Below are 12677 nucleotides of genomic sequence, written 5' to 3'. Positions count from 1 at the left end.
CCGTATCTCCCCACTGCATACATTAGTGCAAACTCTTGGATTATCTTTATCAAATTAGTTGTAGGCAGAGATGCTGTCTTAAACAAAAGACTACATAACTTGCCTCTTTTCTGTGTTTCCGAGAGGTGGGGAAGGAAGATTAACTTACAGATTTTTTTCATATTTGAGGACAAGTGACTCAGAATGCACCTATTCAAGACAGCAGATAAGCGTGGCTTCAGAGTCAGGCCGAGGGCCAGCTCTGCTGGTGACCCTGTGAAGGTCACTTCATCTCTCAGAGCTTTGGTTTACTCTTGTGTAAAGTGGAGTTAACTCCATCTGTAGCAAAAACTGAATGAGCGGGAGTGTAAAGCTTCCTGTAGGGTCCCCCATGAGCCCCCACAGCCAGAGGCCTGTCCCAGATGGCAAACAGACTCTGCTCTGCCCTCCTCACTGGCTGCCAGGCTCCTTAATTGATGACACCTTCACTGGTGCAGAGGGCACAATCACTTCATTAATTAAAACATCATCATGTCTCAGCTAAACAGCGCCCAGGTAGGCCCGCTCCCTCCTCCAGCAATCAGCCAGGTACAGAACCCACTAATAGCAGGCCTGGAGGTCCACATGGGCTGTGGAGCCTGCTCTGTGGTTCTTCTGAAGATCACAGCTCACACTTGGCACACTTAGTTGGCGACAACATAATTGGATACCATGGAACACAAGCACTGTTTAAAATGTGAAAATGTTCACAAACTATGGCTTGGGTATCACTTTACAATAATAAAGTCTCATGTATTCAGTAGGAAACTTCAAAGCACTAGCCACAGTTTATTCTCTATGTTAAAGACCACCCTGCAGGTTGCAGCAGAGACCCCCATAACTGGGCTCTCTAAGAACTATGGATTCAGGCTGAGGCCCACATGGGGTCCTGGCTGGCCAGCCTCAGGCAAAACCACTGACCCTCCAGACCTCCCTCTTATCCTCCTCTGGAAAATGAAGAGGGGAGCAGACCAACAAGGCTGTTTTGAAAACAAAATGAGGACTATGGGAAGATTCCTGGTAAACTGAAAATGCCTATGCAACCAAGCTGTTTATTTATTTTAATTATAGGGTCAACTTATTGCTTAAATATTAATTTTTAAAGTAAAAAGGCAATGTAACAGTGCGGAAATCAAGAAACTTTCCATTATTCTACAACCTTAACTATAGTCACTGTATATTGTTTTAATATTTTACACGTGATGAGTGTACCTATTGCTTTACAATTTGCTTTTTCAAGTCTTTATATTTTTCATTACCTGAGTATGAACTATTGTCACCATCAAACAGGGTCCCTTCCACCTCTGAGTCACTAAAGCTAGTCACAACACCAAAGGTCAGGCTTTCTAATAGCCTATGTAATGCTCAACTCAAGCACAGAATCACCAGCCCAGATGGGAACAAGGCCTCTGTGTGGCAGGGCTGCCCTCAAAATCCAGGGAGAGATCACCTTCAGGCCTTCACCCCAACCAAGGGGACAGAATCAGAGAGAAGCTTAGAGGAAGAGAACAGAAAAGACAGGCCTTGTCAGTGGCAGGATGGGAGGGTATTCCAAGCAGGGTTGGAAACCTCATCCACATCAACCACCCCAACAGCATCCCTGTCAAGGAAAGGTCTGAGTATACTGAATAGACTTAGGCTGAGAAAAGAATACTGCATCTTAGGATTTTCAGTAGAACTGGATAGTGTAACATCAGTTTGAGACCTTTAAAGGTGTATTTTCTCTTAATTAGCCAACTCACTCAGTAGGCACTGCACTTCGAGGGATACCAATATTACTGAGTTGGCACCACAGACCAGGCACAGGTGCTGAGCTCATGGTCTACAGTCCATTCCCACACATTACCCTCCTCAAGTCATATGAGGAGGGGCTGTCAGTAGCCTGGTTTGGGAGATACTGAAGCATTTGGCCAAGGAAATTGCCTAATAGTGGAGCTGGAACTCAAATTCAGGGCCATGTGGCTCTGAAGCCACGCTACCTGCTATATCTACTGCAATATTACTTTTTTTTTTGCAGGAACTGGCAGTGAAAGATACACACTAACTGTGTGGATCTGTGAGCATAAGCCGTATGAAAAGAGAAGCAGGACCCAGGCAGCTGCTGTATTACCAACGTAAATACAGGCAAAGAAATTGAGTCAAGACTGATGCCAATCCCACTGTGGAAGTCCCTCTCATTAGAGATTAGCACTGCTTCCTAAGAATTTCCATGGAAATCCCTGAGCCTCCCGGGACGTAAGTGACTTTTGTTAAAATGAGCCATTTGAAACACTCCTTGCCCATCTGCATCCTTGACATCTCACCTGACGTCTCACTCCTGTGCAGAGCCTCAACCTGCTGTGTCTGTTACCCCAAAACGGCTCCTCCATCCTCCAGAAGGAGGTCCAAATCCTTGCCTGGCCTACAAGGCAGGTCACACAAAATGAAGCCTGCCCACCCTCGGGGGCCCCTCTCACACCTCCACATTCTTTACAACTCCATACCTCTGCCTGGGACTCTTCTTCCAGTCATCATCTGCCTGGAGGGTAAAACCACTGCAAGGTCACCTCCCTGAAGGTCAGCTCTCTGCAGTGTCCCGAAGGCAGTCAGCTCCACCCTCCTCTGTCTGCCCTTCCTTTGTACATACTCCCATCTGCTACTGTCACAAAGATGGGATCACTTCTAAGCTCACCTCCTGACTAACAGTCACCTGAATCTCAGTATCCCAGAACCCTGAGTAGAGCCAAGCATCTAGGGCACTACACACACAGTGGCCAGGAAGGCTCCCTTCAACCCAACCTGCACACTTCCCCTCATCAGGGCACACTCCCTTCAAACAGCTCAGGAAATGAAATTTAAATAAAAAGCAGAACTTTGACACAGCAGCCTAATGGAGTTCCCAGCTCACTACTAACAACTCTGCTACTCTATCAATATTTAAATCACGGACCGGCCCCTGGAAGAAAAGAGCCAACAGATGCAAGTTTCCTGGCCACGGTGTGTGTGCATCATAGCATGCGTGCGCTCAGTTGTGTCCAACTCTTTGTGACCCTGTGGACTGTAACTCGCCAGGCTCCTCTGTCCATGGGATTTTCCAAGCAAGAATACTGGAGCTGGTTGCCATTTCCTTCTCCAGGGGATCTTCCGGACCCAGGTCAGAGGAGGGCCCATAAACACCAGCAGAGTTCACAGCATGCAGTATAGTTAACTGGATGCCACCTCTGTCCAGTGGCAGCTGCCTGGAGTTTACCCTTCATCACCAGCCTTGCCCTCTGACAGCCTCACCTCACCACTGCCTCTTGCAAGCAATTCCCAGGAAGCTGACACATGACATCAGGCTTTATGTTGGACTTCAGTGAGGCTGTGCATGTCTGCCTCAGTCTCTCCAGTATTCTAAAGAAATGCACTATGAAATGAGCAAATAACACTTTTCCATGCCTGGAGAGTTGGCCAGTCTCCTTACAGGTATCAGGCATAACAGAACACATACATATACTACATTTGAGAGATATGTACTATAGACCATCTTAGTTCCTCCAAGTCTGATTCTTCAACACATCTTCATTATGATGAGTCTTTTCATCAGTAATAAACCACTTATATCTGTGAGGCTTTAAACTTTAGTATACTTTTGCATACACAACTTCTTTACATAGCTGATACTCTGTACTCTGTTAATAACCTGGGAAAAAAAAAAAGGTCCCTAAAATATTCAGAATCTGACCAGAGGGCCACAGGAAGCCCTGTGGATAGTCATGGTGATTGGCACAATCCACACCTGACTCTCAAACACCCTCCCCACCCCACCTCTACCCACCCACCCAGTGGCTCTGGGCTTAGGGAGGTGCCTCTCAGGCTGCAGGAAAAGTCTCATCTGTGAGGACATATTTGCCAGAACAAGTCAAATGTTACGAATTTTCTCTTAACATTTATTTCACAAGTTTCTCAAGTGCCATGCAACTGGAAAGTAATCATTTCAATGTACTCTTTAATCAATAAACATTAAACAAGTATGCTCAAAACACTCAAGTCCTACAAACATTTCCCAGGGAAAAGTATGGCATAAAAAAATAACAAAAACATAATAAGTAACCTTTTGACAGTCAAGAAAGGTGTTTAGTGATCCAAATTCAGACCAAAAAAAAAAAAAAAAAAAAGCAGTCCTTTCAGCAGATGAACAAATATTTCCTCTGTAAGTGACACACTCTGAGATATTTACACTGCCAAACATAACTCATAATGACAACCACCAAGGAAGCTAAACCTAATGGAAAAACCCCAGGCTGGCAATCAGGAGCCCTGACTCTGGTCCTAGGACAGGCTGCTGGCTATGTAATCCTACTAAAGTGGTGGCCAGGCCTGGTACCCCTCTCTCTAGGGGAGAAGAATACTCCTACCCTAAGAAGGAGTATCCATCACCACCCACACTGCTCAGAAATGTTTGTGGGACTAAAAAAAAAAAGAGAGATGAAAATGCTCTGGAGTGTCTTCCATACATACGAGGCATTATTATTATTAGCTCAAAGATGACCAGGAAAATAGGATTATAGAATATCAGAGGTGAGAGGGAGCTTAGAGGTGAGATGATCCAGGAGTTCTTAATCTGGGGTCCAGGCCTCCGATGCTGTCCACAGGTGTGCTTTCTGGGAAGAGGTCTGTACTTGTTATCAGTTTCTCAAACAGTTAAGAACCTCTCAGGCTCTCCTTTTACAAACATGAAAACTGAGACCCTAAGGTATGTGGTTGTCCTGGGCTCAGGATTAGTTAGGAAGAGATTGGACCAAGCCCAGGGCTCCTTGTCTCCGTCTACACTCTACAATCCCACACTCAAGGGAGGGAAAAAGTCAAATAAATCTCATACAGCCATCAGATCAGATCAGATTAGTTGCTCAGTCATGTCCGACTCTTTGCGACCCCATGAATCGCAGCACACCAGGCCTCCCTGTCCATCACCAACTCCCAGAGTTCACTCAGACTCACGTCCATCGAGTCAGTGATGCCATCCAGCCATCTCATCCTCTGGCGTCCCCTTCTCCTCCTGCCCCCAATCTCTCCCAGCATCAGGGTCTTTTCCAATGAGTCAACTCTACGCATGAGGTGGCCAAAGTACTGGAGTTTCAGCTTCAGCATCATTCCCTCCAAAGAAATCCCAGGGCTGATCTCCTTCAGAATGGACTGGTTGGATCTCCTTGCAGTCCAAGGGACTCTCAAGAGTCTTCTCCAACACCACACTTCAAAAGCATCCATTCTTCGGCGCTCAGCCTTCTTCACAGTCCAACTCTCACATCCATACATGACCACAGGAAAAACCATAGCCTTGACTAGACGAACCTTTGTTGGCAAAGTACTGTCTCTGCTTTTCAATATGCTATCTAGGTTGGTCATAACTTTCCTTCCAAGGAGTAAGCGTCTTTTAATTTCATGGCTGCAGTCACCATCTGCAGTGATTTTGGAGCCCAGAAAAAGAAAGTCTGACACTGTTTCCACTGTTTCCCCCCATCTATTTCCCATGAAGTGGTGGGACCGGATGCCATGATCTTCATTTTCTGAATGTTGAGCTTTAAGCCAACTTTTTCACTCTCCACTTTCACTTTCATCAAGAGGCTTTTGAGTTCCTCTTCACTTTCTGCCATAAGGGCGGTGTCATCTGCATATCTGAGGTTATTGAGATTTCTCCCGGCAATCTTGATTCCAGCTTGTGTTTCTTCCAGTCCAGCGTTTCTCATGATGTACTCTGCATATAAGTTAAATAAACAGGGTGATAATATACAGCCTTGATGAACTCCTTTTCCTATTTGGAACCAGTCTGTTGTTCCATGTCCAGTTCTAACTGTTGCTTCCTGACCTGCATACAGATTTCTCAAGAGGCAGGTCAGGTGGTCTGGTATTCCCATCTCTTTCAGAATTTGATTGTGATCCACATAGTCAAAGGCTTTGGCATAGTCAATAAAGCAGAAATAGATGTTTTTCTGGAACTCTCTTGCTTTTTCCATGATCCAGCGGATGTTGGCAATTTGATCTCTGGTTCCTCTGCCTTTTCTAAAACCAGCTTGAACATCAGGAAGTTCATGGTTCACATATTGCTGAAGCCTGGCTTGGAGAATTTTGAGCATTACTTTACTAGCGTGTGAGATGAGTGCAATTGTGCAGTAGTTTGAGCATTCTTTGGCATTGCCTTTCTTTGGGATTGGAATGAAAACTGACCTTTTCCAGTCCTGTGGCCACTGCTGAGTTTTCCAAATTTGCTGGCATATTGAATGCAGCACTTTCACAGCATCATCTTCCAGGATTTGGAATAGCTCAACTGGAATTTCATCACCTCCACTAGCTTTGTTCATAGTGATGCTTTCTAAGGCCCACTTGACTTCACATTCTAGGATGTCTGGCTCTAGGTCAGTGATCACACCATCGTGATTATCTGGGTCGTGAAGATCTCTTTTGTACAGTTCTGTGTATTCTTGCCATCTCTTCTTAATATCTTCTGCTTCTGTTAGGTCCATACCATTTCTGTCCTTTATCGAGCCCATCTTTGCATGAAATGTTCCTTTGGTATCTCTGATTTTCTTGAAGAGATCTCTAGTCTTTCCCATTCTGTAGTTTTCCTATATTTCTTTGCATTGATCAGCCATAGAGCACATTAATATTATACAAACCACTGCATATGTTCTTTCTAAAGTTACAGCAAAATTTCCCTCCTTTCATTGTCCTAAGGCTTCTTGCTGAGGCCTTTGATCACTGAGACAGCATTTTATTCATTTCTACACTCTCATATCTTGTTCTTTCAGTGCCTAATGTCAGGACACTCTCAAATGACATTTTAATATTGAAACTAAAGCTTTTATTCTAGGAAACAAGAAAACTAGAATCCATGATGTTCAGTTTTACCAAGCAAACAGATAAACATACAATCATGGGAATAAATGCAAGATAATATATTAAAGTAAGGCATTTTTGTCATGTTGTGTCTTTAATCAAAATACTAAAGCTTGTTCTCTTTGATGGCCATTGTCCCTGAAATAGTTACCTTTGGAACTACATGCATGCCAGGAATGTTGCACTGCACAGAATGCTTTGAGTTCTTCTTTAAAGATCATCTCCAGTTGGCAGAGCACAATCGTTTGAATACAAAAATCTGAAGGAATTCCTACACAGCCATCCCAGGGACAGAACTGAGCCCATCAGCAACCAGGTTTCAGGCACTGACATGCCTTCAGGTATGTGAAAGATCCCAGCCAGGGCCATAAAGAAAGGTCTCTATGGATGGAATGCAAACTGACTTCCTAAGGAAGGCACTGCTGTGCTGCCTTCAGATATGCAGCTGCACTTCCAAACAATCTTAATCGGGGGGGAAAAAAAAAAAACAGTGCCAGCACCATCACTCACATGAATGTGGTCATTACAAAAATAATCTACAGGGTGGCCTTCACAAAGTCACCAGCACAATCCGATGGCAGATAAGGCAGGCCCGAGTCAGATGAGAGGTCCAGGTGAGGGTGGCCAGAAAGCACTTGGTAAAAGCTATCATGATCTCTAAACACAAGCTGCTCTTACCATTATTAAGGAATCTATGTCATCTTTTTGATATTCCATAACATTGTGGAATCAACCGTGACCCAGTCAGAGGAAGGAAACCTGAGCGTGAGGCACTTGTCTGAACAGACTTCCAAGTGGATAAACAAATGAGAAAATTTAAAGACAAATGCCCCTCAGCTCCCACCCCAGAAACTGCCTGGCCATCAGAAATCTGGACTGGGCATCCAGGACTGGGGAAAGCCAGCTATATGTTTCAGCAACAAGCTGTGTTCAAAACCCAGATATTGCTTTTATACATACTTACTTTTAGATTATTTAAATCTTATGACCTATATCTTACATACTTGAGGCTAAAAATAATAAAGTTCCAGTTCCCCAATAGTGTGAGTTAAGAATGACATTTCCATTCAAATGAGTTTTCATTCTTCTCCCAAATAGTGAATTCGGAGTACAGACCTAATCTCTCATCTGTTCTTCTGTGCTTCATTCCTTTTCCACGTAATAAATATCATCAGCCTCATGGCCAGTTTCTTTAAAGCTCTCAGACGATTGTCAAGAGAAAAACACAGCACAGAAAAGTTTTTGATGTAGTGGTCTCATATCTCAACTAACATAACCTCACCAAGGAGATTGTGAAACTTTAGAATTAAGTGCACACAGATTATTGTTTCCCACATGACTCAAGAGGAATCCCAGTTGTAGTGGCTCCCCTTCAATGACTTTATGGGGAGGCTGCTGGCAGGCTGGTGATTCAAGTGGAATAAGAAATTTCAGGCAGGAAAGGGAAGGCCGGCATTCAACAGGGACCACCTGGTTGGTTCCCTTGCCCGGGGCTCCAACCTACCCATCCTTCAGCATATTGGGAATACTGGGGACCAAGGAACCGCAGAGAAAGGAAAAAACTGGTGTGAGCTCACCGCTTGCAGCCCAGGTTTAAAATCTCTGAGCTGGCCTCCTGATTTTCATCAAGACAGCCAGGGAGTGTTTGGTAAACAGTGTAATGAGTAGCCGTGGAGACTCAGAGTAGCCAACCCTTCTTAACCACAGAAATACAGGACAACTGGGGTAAAAGAGAGAAAGGGAAGACCCAGGAATGGTGCACAGACCCCACCTGAAGGCCATCTTCCCTCAGGCGCCTAACCCTCGAAGGCTCAGCTGTGTGGGACCCGAGGAGACAGAGCTCGCTTCCCCTGACCAACTCCGTCTGAAAAGAAAGCCAACCTCCTCCGCTGGAAGCTGAAACTTAAAGAGCCGCTGAAACGGAGCGGCAGAAATCACTACTACCTCTCCAATCCCAGGCCTCTCCGGATGCCCCAACCCCAGAGGAGGGAGGGAGCTCCCGTTTCTAAAAAGTACTATCAGGGAAGACTCCTTGGGCCAACGGGGCAAACACCCCCAGCCTCTCTCCTGCCTGTCCCCCAGCCCTAGGACCTGCTCACAAGGAAGGGCTTGCACCCCACGCCGCCCCTCCGCCCACCCCATGTAGAGCCGGGTGAGGGACAGGGAGGGTGGGGAGGAAGGAAATGGAGGACGGTCTTCAAAGCGCCCCGAACCAGCGTATCCGCATAAGTGTCCCGCCTGCTCTGGCCGCCCCTCCCCTCCAGGACACCCGAGGACCGACCGGGCCCTGCCTAAGTGACGCCGACCAGCCCGCCGCCTCCTCCTGCGCTCCCCACCGCCCCCCGCCCGAGGGAACCCCCGCACCCCTCGGCATCCCCGCCTCCCCTCGCTAAGTCCCTCAGAGAGTCTTCCGTCCCGCTACGGCAGCAGCGCTTTGACCTCCACGGGTCCCGCTCCGCAACTTCTGTCTCAGCCGAGCCGAGGAGGACTCGTCCGCTCCCCTGTGGCGCCCCCGCTCCCAGCCCAGACCCCGCACCCCACCTCGAAACCCGGCCCCCGCGCGCCCTCCGGAGGCCCCTCTACGTCCCCTCCGGCGCTCCCCTCGGCCCCCGGACGCCGCTCAACACCGGCCCCCCACCCCCTCTCCCTCAGCGACTCGCCCCCGGACGCCCTTCAACACCCCTACCCCGCCCCCGGCTCCCTCAGCTACAGGAAGTTCGCGCGCGGGCGACGCGGCCCCAGAGGCTGCCCATAGGCGCGGAACGCGGCCGCGGCCTGAAAGGGCGCGGGCCCGGCTGCCAACAAGCACCCCGCGTCCGTCCGCCCCACCCCCACACCCCGCGGAGCCCCAACCGTTGCGGCGCGTCCCTCACCTGGGCCGCCGCTCGTCTCCTGGCACTCTGCGCGCCCCGCTCCTGCCGCGACTGCTTCTCCAAGCCCCGGCTCCGGCTCCGGCTCCGGCTCCGGCTCCGGCCACAGCTCCCGCCCTCGCTCCAGCCTCGCTGCCCCGGCCCTGCCCTAACCCTGCCGCAGCCGCTCCTGCCGCCAGCCCCGAACGCCCCGCCCCCCCGCGCCCGCTGTGCTCTTCCCATTGGCTGCTGAGCGTCGGGCCCCGCCCCCAAGGCACCTTCGGCTCCCCTGAATGGGCCGGAGGAGAGCCGAGGCGGCACGCCCCCTAGCGAGCCAAAGGGACCTCCCCTGGGCCTCATTGGCGACTTCGCCTGTCCATCAAAGGAGGGGGCGTGCCTACTTAGCCGATGGGAGGGCGGTTGGGGTCACTTTTCCCCGAGTCGCTCCAAAACTGTGGGTCTGTGAGACTTTCTCCCAGGAGCCAGGAGTGTTTCAGCTTTGCGGGTGCGCCGAGATGGGGGCCGAGGGAGGGTGGGCACCGCGCTTAATGGGAATTCAGGGAAGGTAGTCTTTCTGAAAGTTTCCTTTCCAACGGCACTCACAGACGCGTGTCATCAGGGCTTCTTAGATTCATAGATTCACTTGAGCCGGCTTAGTTTTTAAAAGCAGGACAGAGAGCGGTGTGTGGTCCCGCGCGCGTGTACAGAGCTCACGAGAAGGTTTGGGGATCCCAGGCCAAGTAACTTCCTAGGGGGGCAACGACCCGGAGTAAACAGTAAATAAACGGCAGAAGCAGGGTCAGCCGTATCCCAGGCCTACCCCAGGCCTGTACTGGTTCCAAGTCAACCGCCTTGAAATTCAGCCGGACGATGGTGCTGCAATATGGAAAAACGCTTAAACTAAAATGTTAAAAGGAAAAGCCGGATAGGAAATGGCGGGGACTCTTAAAACTGCTACTGTGTTTGCACAAGGACTAGAAGAGAAGTGGATAGAAAGAGTGGGTTTTTTCCCCTTTCTAAAGTATTTGTTCCGTTGCAATGTGCTTGTGATAATAATCATTGAGAAAGAGGGAAAGAAAGGCCACCACCATGCTGTGCCAGATCCAGCTACTGTCAAGAAGTCCCGACCATTCTCCAGGACTCAGCCCACAGGGGCCACTCTGCCACCCAGAATACCTCTGGATCGTGTGTACAGAACCCAGTCATCACCTGAGGTCTCCCAGGCCTCTGAGATCTGGGTAAATTGTGATTTGCACCGCTTTTCCTGTGAGGATCCAGTGTCATTGCCATGGTTTCTGAACAAGTCCCCATTACCCCTCCGTCCAGCCTCCTGCTCTTTCCCAACGTGCCCGCTGGTCCTTGCCATCATCCCGTCTCCAACTGCACACACTCACACAGTCCCCCATCTCACCAAGCACTGGGGAGGCCAGCAGGGGTTCCTGCAGCCCAGACCCCACAGGAGGCATCAAGCCTGGCACTGCTTGGCAACACAAGACACCTGTTGAGCCCTTTTGGCCTCTTGACCCTGAGGCCACTACCTGGCCACCTGACCAAGGCAGGCCTCTGGCCTCTGGCTCCCTTCTCTTCTCTCTCCTTTCTTCTAAAGACAAAAACAAAATTCCTATCATTTCTTTCCCCAGCAGTTTGACGCTGATCAGCTCTTTGAGTCTCACCTCTGTCCCTACAGCTTATCAGAGGATTTTTCCCAAGAGACCTTCCCTTTCCATGCTGTGAGCATTCCAACTCTGACCCCCACAGAAATTTCACAATGTTGCATCCAGCCCCCTACTATCAGATCCAAACAGCCCTGAAGCTCCATCCTGCCTCTGCTCCTTGAGCAAGTCACTGCCATTCTCTGTGCCTCTGTGTCTCAGTTTTTAGCATGTGGGCGATGACAGGGCCCACACAGGGTGAGCAGTAAATGGGGCAAATCAGGTGAAAGCGAGGGGAGCCGCTCTGGATGTGCAGGTGTGGGTGCTTGATATCTGATCAGTTAATGTAGTTGCGCTCTGTCATCGTCATTTGGCTCCCCCTTCTCGAAAAACATGCTCATTACCTAAGTCTAGGGCAAAGGCTGACGGGTCCTTTATTAGCCATTTCCCACTAAACAACTGGGATAAACGGGCAGCCCAAGTTAAAACATACTTTCACAGGGACTTCCCTGGTGGTTCAGTGGCTAAGACTTCGCACTGCCAATGCAGGGGACCCAGGTTCAATCCCTGGTCGGGGAATTAAATCCCACATGTTGCCACTAAGATCCGGTGCAGTCAAATAAATGGTGCTCAGTCGCTACAGTCGTGTCTGACTCTTCTCGACCCCATGGACTGTAGCCCACCAGGATCCTCTGTCCATTGGATTCTCCAGGCAAGAATACTGGAGTGGGTTGCCAAGCCCTTCTCCAGAGGATCTTCTTGGCCCAGGGATCCAAACTGCATCTCTTGCGTCCCCTGCATTGGCAGATGGATTCCCTACCACTGTGCCCAATCAAATGAATAAAATAATTTTAAAAATAGTTTCACAGAGAATAAAACAGTTTCCAAAAAAATTAAAATATCCAGATACAGTTATTGTACAGTGGTACAGGTACATCTTCCAAGAAAAAAAATTCAAAATCTGTTATAGATACTTATTTGATTGATAATTACAATGTTTAGAGAATGTGCAGCACAGGGGATAGGGTGGATTCAGGGTGGGATGGACTTGAGTCCTGTCTTGCTTCCAGAAAGACTCAGCAAGGATATTAAACGTAGAAAAGGCCTCCCAGTGATCCCCAGAGGGTCACCATATTGAGTGTGTGAGTGTTCAGGTGCTCAGTCATGTCCAGCTCTTTGCAACCCCTTGGACTGTAGCCCACAAGGCTCCTCTGTCCATGGGATTTCCCAGGCAAGAATACTATAAATGGGTTGTCATTTCCTTCTGCAGGAGATCTTCCTGGCCCAGGGATTGAACCTGACTCTC

The 12677-nt window shown here is 48.7% G+C and overlaps 1 protein-coding gene and 1 non-coding gene across 2 annotated transcripts in view; one reads left to right on the top strand and one right to left on the bottom strand.

Annotated features, from left to right (window-relative positions):
• The window catches only part of PACSIN2 (protein kinase C and casein kinase substrate in neurons 2), a 115406-nt gene extending 105505 nt beyond the window's left edge, over window positions 1-9901 (bottom strand). The window contains 1 exon segment of the mRNA XM_070371484.1: window positions 9744-9901. The gene's annotated coding sequence lies outside the window, so the exon portion shown is untranslated.
• Window positions 9902-11877: 1976 nt separating this feature from the next.
• Window positions 11878-11950, top strand: TRNAG-GCC (transfer RNA glycine (anticodon GCC)). Its single transcript has one exon. It is a non-coding gene; the product is annotated as a tRNA-Gly (tRNA).
• The last annotated feature ends 727 nt before the right edge of the window (window positions 11951-12677 follow it).

Source organism: Bos mutus, chromosome 5 (assembly GCF_027580195.1).
Source record: "Bos mutus isolate GX-2022 chromosome 5, NWIPB_WYAK_1.1, whole genome shotgun sequence".
Classification (NCBI taxonomy): domain Eukaryota; kingdom Metazoa; phylum Chordata; class Mammalia; order Artiodactyla; family Bovidae; genus Bos; species Bos mutus.
This window is presented reverse-complemented; position numbering and strand designations above follow the sequence as displayed.